Below are 6,970 nucleotides of genomic sequence, written 5' to 3' on the forward strand. Positions count from 1 at the left end.
CAACTGTCTCTGTCGCAGGCACGCAGCAACCCCTCTCCCTCGGCCAGCGAGGCTCCTTCCCCTTCGGCCTTAGCAAGTGGCAACTGTCTCCGACAAGCACGCAGCAAACCGCTCGCCCTCGCCCTCATCTATCCCCCTCCCGTCTCCGACCGACCACTCAAGTCTCAACTATCATTGCACCCATTAGAGCTAGGTAAATAAAATTATTTTATTGCCTTTTAATTTAATTAAGTTTGTTTAATTGTTGATATTGATTATTGAATGTTGATTGTTGAATTCTTGAATTTTGATTTTTTTTTTCTCTAGCAGTGTACTGCCAGTGTCCAGTGATCAGTGATGGATTTTGTTTAAATATAAATGATTATTTTTTTCTTTTTATTTAATTAATTTTGTTTTATTGTTGAAATTGATTATTGAATGTTAATTGTTAAAATCTATCTTTACCTTCTTGATTATTAATGTTAATTGTTAAAATCTGTTGTTTATGAACCACATGTATATAGTCTGTTTTCCTCCAGAAATTCTGCACCGAATCATTACTCTTTAGCTCATTGTCTAAATTTGTCTGTATATTGTATAAACTCTCTGCCTCTTTCTCTTGCTCTCTAGCTCATTGTCAAGCTTTATACCATTTGCCATTTTTTTGCTGCCACTCAGTTTATTCTCATATGCTCTTACAGCCTTCACAAATTCCTAGTTAATCAACTCAAATATGTTACTGTTTTGGTTCACAAATTCTGTGTGTCTGTGTCTCTATATCTCTATTTTTGTTGCCTTGTACTTCATTTTTTTTTATGATGTTTTATGGTTGCATATAAATTCTTGTGTGAATAACAGTTGAAGTGTTGCAGGGAATTTATGCATCTTTCATATGCATGTTATTTTAGCATTCTGTCACAAGTTGCTCATTCGGTATATATAGATTTATGACTTTCAATCAAGAATCCAATCTATCATTGAATGCCTTTGCTACCTCATCTTCAGTCTAGCAGTATGCTTATTACCTTTTTTAAATTTTCATGCATGCTTTTGAATCTGTTACAAACTAACAAAAGTTAAATAAATCTGCTGCAAGTTACCATTGTGGTTGTGGTAGTACCCAAAGGACTTCCCTTAGCTGCCACTCTTACGGTAAGTTCATTCTATTTTCACATTAATACTGATAAAGTTTGAGTAGTTCTCTGTATATATAGCTGCTTCATTTGAAGGGTCAGTTGTATCTATTTATCACTTTCACTTCCTAATACTATTGCTAATATTAATTTCTAATATTATTATTCATTTGAAGGGTCAGTTATATCTATGAATATTATTATTGTTCTTAGTATTTGTAGACTAACCTAAAACATCTTCATATCAAATGTTTCAATAAGTATTGTGATGTATGATGATTGTTATAAGATTTTTGAAAGTTGTTGAATGGTTTCAACTAAATAATAACATATATTTTTTTTAAGAATCTGACTGACCTTACCTAGGTATTTATTTGTCCTTTTCTTATGGTATTTTTGAGCATGTTAAGTTCTTTTAGAAAAGGAAGCTCTTTGATTTAATTAAATTTGATTTTCTCTTTAAAAGAGTGCATAACTTGCAGTTTCCTGTACTAGGTTGAAGTGTGTATTTCATTTCCACTAAACCATTTGACGCTTTTCTTTATTAGCTAGTTTTCATTTCTATTTCCTCCATTTTAGGAATGCATTTTTTTTTACTTAAAACTTGCATTTTCTATCATATTTAGCTTATTTTGGTTTTACTTAAAAGGTGCTGATTTTGCAGAGGCTTCGAGAAGGATGATAATGATAATGGTTTTTTCCATTCTAAGAACTTGGCCGTGTACATTGCTGTAATTTTCCTGAATTTCCTCTACATAGTTGTTCCATTCATTTTATATACAACTGTAAGCATTCTCATTCTCTCATTAAGGTTAAAGTATTATCACTTGTACCTAGTTTATCAGTTCACTTGAGTATTATCATATTGTAGTATGTGTGAATATATAATTATTATTTGCTTTTTACTCTACTTGATTGCGGGTATGTTGAGAGTAATCCAGTTATATAGAGTAGGAATGCATTTGATTAGAACTTTGTAAACAATATTTAGACTTGGTGATTAGAATTGTTCATTGTATTTTGAAGTAGATGATGAATTCGTGTGTATTTTGAAATACTTTACATACTTGTAGAATATGATTGTACTAATGAATTGATGGTTTGGTATTTATGGTGTTTGGATAAATTGTTTTTATTATATTATGGTTAAAATCAAAATATGACGGTTTAAAATCACTGTCTATGAATGTGAGAACAATGGTTTTGAACCGTTGTCTTTAATATACAGGTTTCAACAACACTCAATAGATAACGGTTATTAACTGTTGTCTTTTATAGAAAAGACAACGATTAAAAACCGTTGTCTATGTGCGTGACTTTCAACAACACACAATAGACAACGGGGTTCAAAAATCGTTGTCTTTTCTAGAAAAGACAACGGTTATTAACCGTTGTCTATGTGCGTGACTTACAACAACACTAGCTTCAACAACACTTAATAGACAACGGTTTAAAAACCGTTGTTGTTTCTAGAAAAGACAACGGTTATTAACCGTTGTCTATGTGCATGACTTACAACAACACCGGCTTCAACAACACTTAATAGACAACGGTTAAAAAACCGTTGTTGTTTCTAGAAAAGACAACGGTTAAAAAACCGTTGTCTATGCGCGGGACTTACAACAACACCGGCTTCAACAACAGAAATTATACCCCTACGACAACGGTTATTAACCGTTGTCTATGTGCATTTTTCTTGTAGTGTATATATATATATATATATATATATATATATACTTGTTAGACTGCACAGTACGTAATATATAAATATATTATAGTATGTATTCTATTATATACTATATATTATGTATTATATATTATATATAAAAAGAACTAATTATAAGATAATATTAAATAATTAATGCAAAATTATTATAAAGATGTACTTAAAATATGAGTGTAAAATATACCTATCAATCTCCATGTTTTCTTTGAATCGGTCCCCAACTTTGAAATTGCATCTCATACTACTTGAATTGATTTCCATGTGAAACTTGCTCCCAATTTCAATTGATTTCTCTGAAACTGGCTCCCAATTTCAATTTCTATGAAATCGGCTCCCAAGTGCAATTGCATCTCAGATTAATTTAATTTGACTTCTCAAATTTTAAATTTTACCTTGTAAAATTGTTGATGGTGAGTTTCGAACTTGAACCATTTCGGATAATATATCAAGCATCATCAACTTCGTCCGTACAGCTTTTGATTAAATCTCCAATCACATTTAATGTACTTCTTTCTTTCCATAGATGCTTGATCTCCAAGTCAATTTCATGCATTCTTCCAATATTAATTTTCTTCACGAAAATTCTTCTGGGATATCTTCTTTGAGTAGTAGCGACGTGAATATTGTGTCATTCATCTTCTTCTTCAATTTGTCATTTTCTCCAGACAAATTCTTGATTTTCGGCTTTATATCTTCTTCTTCTATTTTCATCCATTTTCCTCTGTTTTTCTCTTTTCATAATTAAATAATTTCCCGATCTTGGTCTAAGACTCTACTAGACCTAGAAATAAAATTGGGGGATCTACAAATACAAATTTGGCATATCAAAACCATTACACTTTATTCCTAACAGAAACATACCTTTATTTTGAGTATTTTGTTTCCTCTTTGCCTTTTATATTGAACTGTGTCCTTAATCTGTTTCCTTTAACTCTGTATTTGTGTTATTTATCACAATTCAGGTGCAAAAACCTTTTTAGGGTTATATTTTTATGAGTGCCTCTGGACGCTGCATTGTTATTGCACTTCCATGCTTCTAGAGAATCAATTCTGAAATTTCATCATAGTAGTGAATTTTTCAATAATGTACATATTTTATGGAACTCATGTTGTTCTCCACTCATTTCCATTTCCCCCGTGGAAGTGGAGATAACATTTGGTTTTGAAGAATTTCATTTCAATGGAAGTCCAGTCTCCGCATGCTGGATTGATATAAGAGAATACTTTGGTTCTCATAATATATAGTGTCTTTTTTATTAATTACGTGATTGTTTTTGAATGTGTTCTATTGCTAACATGTTCCACATTGGTGTAGGGAATTTTACATGGCACTGGGAGCGTCCCCCTGCCACAAAGCCAAGGCATTCTCCCCTTCCTCCCGAACCAGCTGGTTTCTATAACAATGCCTCTATAATGGCTCTATTAATATTCCACTTGATAGCATTGCGGTTCGTGAAACCTTTCATAACTGATGAATGCATACAACCATGCTCATCATTCTTGTCTTGATTTGTTGTCTATCACTTTGACTCTCAAATTTAAGTCAACATTGAATGCAGGATTTAGAAAAGAAAGAGAAGGAGTTGCAGGCTAAAGAGGCTGAAGTGAGGAGGTGAGAACAGGTATATGTTAATGGAAAATCTAACCTTTACATGTGATAATGCATTTGCGTCCTGCTACTTTTTTTAAACTGCTAGCAAGACTGCATTTGATAGACTTAGCTGTGTGCCCCCCTCATATTCTTAGATGGAGTGCAGTGCGTACAGTACATATAATGAACCTCAATAGTCTGCCTCTTTCAGAATTATGCTCTTTTGTTATTCCTTTTTTTTTTTTTTTTTTTTTTTTTGCAGCCGTTACTATTCTTCTGGTTTAACAATTCATAGCAATGTATCTGGTTTAGCTTGTTTATTGCTTAGTTGTGTTAAATGGCTACCAAATAGCTTATTCTAAGTATTTTCTCCCTTGCAAATCGGTATGATTTTTAAATTTCTAGAACTCTATTCTTTATCCAAAAAAAAAAAAAAAAGGATCCAAAGGTTTACCAAATGTACAGATGTTTTTCAGCCGGCTCTTCTGGATATGGAAGCTACGGCGGCCACACCTCATACAGACGTTTTCCCTTGATAGGCTCTAATTCGACGCTGCTTCCTTTCCGGCTCTAATTCTTGTAGTGGTTATTGATGATAAAATCTTCTAGATGAGCCTCTTGTGATATGTTGAGCCTTTTGGCCTTGCTTTGTTGCATTGTATAAAGTAGCCTTTTGGCAATCTGCAGTGTTTGAACTCAATTCCCCTCAATAATCCAGAACAATTGAAAAACCCTTGAACACTTCAAGTACCTTCTTTCCTATGTTATAAACTATTCCTTTGCAGTTTCATTTCAATAATCTCATCTTTTTGTGTACATTTGACACATTACCATAGTGGTATCTGATGGTGTTCATGATCTGAGCATGTGGCAGTTAATGTCCACCGTATGTTTTTTATCAAACATTGTTATAGAAATTCCTATCAGAACATTCACTTAGCAGCTTATCATCACAATCAAAATCCTTTCCCCTTCTTCCTGATCTTTATTTGGGGCATTAGGCTTATAGTTTTTTGAGCTTCTAGATCTTGGTTTCTTAAAACTATTTTTTCTTTTTCTTGTCACTTTAGATTGCAGCTGGACTGACATCTTATGGCTAGTATTGGGGGAGACAAAATCGAGAGGCCACACTAAGAACTGCCAGTTCACCTGGTTAAGGTGTTTGATGGATGTGCAAACCCATACCTCGGTCTGGCTTCCATAATTCCTGCTGGGATTGACGGTCTGCGCAGATGCTTAACTCTCCCCGAACCATCCGGTAAGTTTGCACAATCCTCTAACAATGTTACTCTGTTAAAACTACTCCATGCAGACAACATAGTAGTTTGCTGCTTGTATTAGTTTGTCATTAGCTCCTGAATCAAAAAGGAAAAAAAAAAAAACAAAAAACAAAAAAAACAAAAAAAAAAAAGATTTAAGATTAGTTTTGAGATATTTTGATAATTTATCCAACTTCAATCTACTATTTTCACAAATAGAGAATGGTTTTCTGGTACATACCATTATTATTGCGTGAACTAGTGGATTAATGTAGTGCATTGATATTGCTCGATCATCCGGTGGCTCATAACGAATTAGCATCCCCTCTACCGTGGGCTGTCAAACAGATTGCTCCTTGAGCATATTTGGAATATATGTCAGCAATATAGTGGAATAATGCGAAAACTAATAATTGAAAATTAAGAATTATAGAAATTAAATAATATAAATAAGAAAAATTATATATATGACAAATGAATATAGTATATATATATATATATATATATATATATATATATATATATATAAACACGTAAGAAGAATTGAAATTAAATAGAGATAGAATTGAAATGAGGTGAAGATGAATTGAAATTGATGTACGATTGAATACAAAGAAATGCAAGCTATTTATACAATAAAAAAAAAAAAAGAGAGAGAGAGAAAAGCGGCAACTGTAAGGAGGATTAGCTAAAGTCCGAGAATGTGCAATGCTATGTGGGGAGACATGCGGCAATGGAGCAATGCTATGTGGGGAAGCATGCGGCAACGGAGAAAACGATGCATGATGAGTGGTCTTCATGTAATTTGAGCTACATTCTAACAATTTTCACATTGGATCAAATTCACTATGCAAATTAACAACTGAATCAGCCGACTAAACTCAAACAATGCTTGAACTTAGCAATAGGTAGAGCCTCATATGCGACTGAAAGAGCATAAGCAACCAAGTTGGTTTCATCATCACTAGCATACCTAGCAGCCTTGTTAATTGTCCTCCTATGCCGATCCTGGGAAGAGCATAGATCCCCTGTACTGGTCTCACCTGTACTGAGAACTTTTCCAGAAGAAAGTTGTGCTTGTCTTGCACCGAATTGTAATTCCTTGTTTTGTTGAATTGCAATCCATACCCCCCCCCCCCCCCCCCCCCCCTTGTATGAATTGCAATTCAAGGGGGAAAGGAAATAAATAAAAAAAAAGGAAATAAAATGACTTGTTTACCCTTGATTATTATTAGCATTATTATTGCACAGACATTTTAGTCTGAGTTTTTTGCACTTTTGG

General features: G+C 33.5%; 1 long non-coding RNA gene across 2 annotated transcripts; it reads left to right on the forward strand.

Annotated features, from left to right (window-relative positions):
• The first annotated feature begins 4,089 nt into the window (after positions 1–4,089).
• LOC109152107 lies at positions 4,090–5,692 on the forward strand. Of its 2 annotated transcripts, none has more exons than XR_002049353.1 (3): positions 4,090–4,286; positions 4,398–4,460; positions 5,500–5,692. It is a non-coding gene; the product is annotated as an uncharacterized LOC109152107 (long non-coding RNA). The 2 variants fall into 2 exon arrangements; XR_002049352.1 differs by lacking the exon at positions 5,500–5,692 and adding an exon at positions 4,895–5,170 and having other exon boundaries at positions 4,398–4,450.
• The last annotated feature ends 1,278 nt before the right edge of the window (positions 5,693–6,970 follow it).

Source organism: Ipomoea nil, unplaced genomic scaffold, assembly GCF_001879475.1.
Source record: "Ipomoea nil cultivar Tokyo-kokei standard unplaced genomic scaffold, Asagao_1.1 scaffold2382, whole genome shotgun sequence".
Lineage (NCBI taxonomy): Eukaryota > Viridiplantae > Streptophyta > Magnoliopsida > Solanales > Convolvulaceae > Ipomoea > Ipomoea nil.